Here is an 817-nt window from a genome sequence, read left to right as displayed (position 1 = left end):
CTTATGAGACTGTTACGGACCCCTTTATTGGGTCGTGGTGCAGGTCTTTTATTGCACCATTTATACTCTCAGTGATGTTAAAAAAATACTCAGCATAAAATGGTCAGTGGAGACGAAAACAAAAGGGAAAACTTAACAATATTTATTTACAAAAAATAAATTAAGTCAACCTTGTGACTGAAGAGGACGTACACTAGTCCTCAAATAATCCCGTAGGATTCCTAAATGCTAAGAAAACTAAGCCCTAGATAGAAACATGAAAGCGAACAAACACAGGAATGCAACTAAACCGGAATATATCCATACAATGGCTGGCCAGACCAAAATCCAAATATACCTATAACTATAAGTGAAGGAAAGAAGGCGAAGGATAAAAGTGAGAAAACTTAAATTCTTACCTATGAATTACAGTCTAAACACCTTATAATAACAAACACCAAGGCCGATAGGCCATAAGGACCACCGGAGTCTATAAATATAGCATTAATAGATTGATATATAGAAAAAAATAAGATATATAAAAGAAAAAATAAACAAACTCCTCACACAAAACAGGGGAAGCTGCAATCCAAAATAAATTCAAATCGCCTTTAAGGAGGCCGTGATCCAATACTTTTCAGCTCTGCAGACGAGGGAGGACATGAATACTCAGGTAACCACAGGTACAGGGGAGTCGGAGGCGGTCCTGCCCGACAACACAAAGACAAACTCCTACCTGGTATCTGTCTCCCTACTTGACACCTCACGAGCCAGATTGCTCCCTCAGCAGCAGCTTTAAGGTGTCCTTGGAGATACACATATGACTGCCCAAATCTCC

This window comes from Macrobrachium nipponense, chromosome 24 (genome assembly GCF_015104395.2).
Source record: "Macrobrachium nipponense isolate FS-2020 chromosome 24, ASM1510439v2, whole genome shotgun sequence".
Classification (NCBI taxonomy): Eukaryota; Metazoa; Arthropoda; class Malacostraca; order Decapoda; family Palaemonidae; genus Macrobrachium; species Macrobrachium nipponense.
This window is presented reverse-complemented; position numbering follows the sequence as displayed.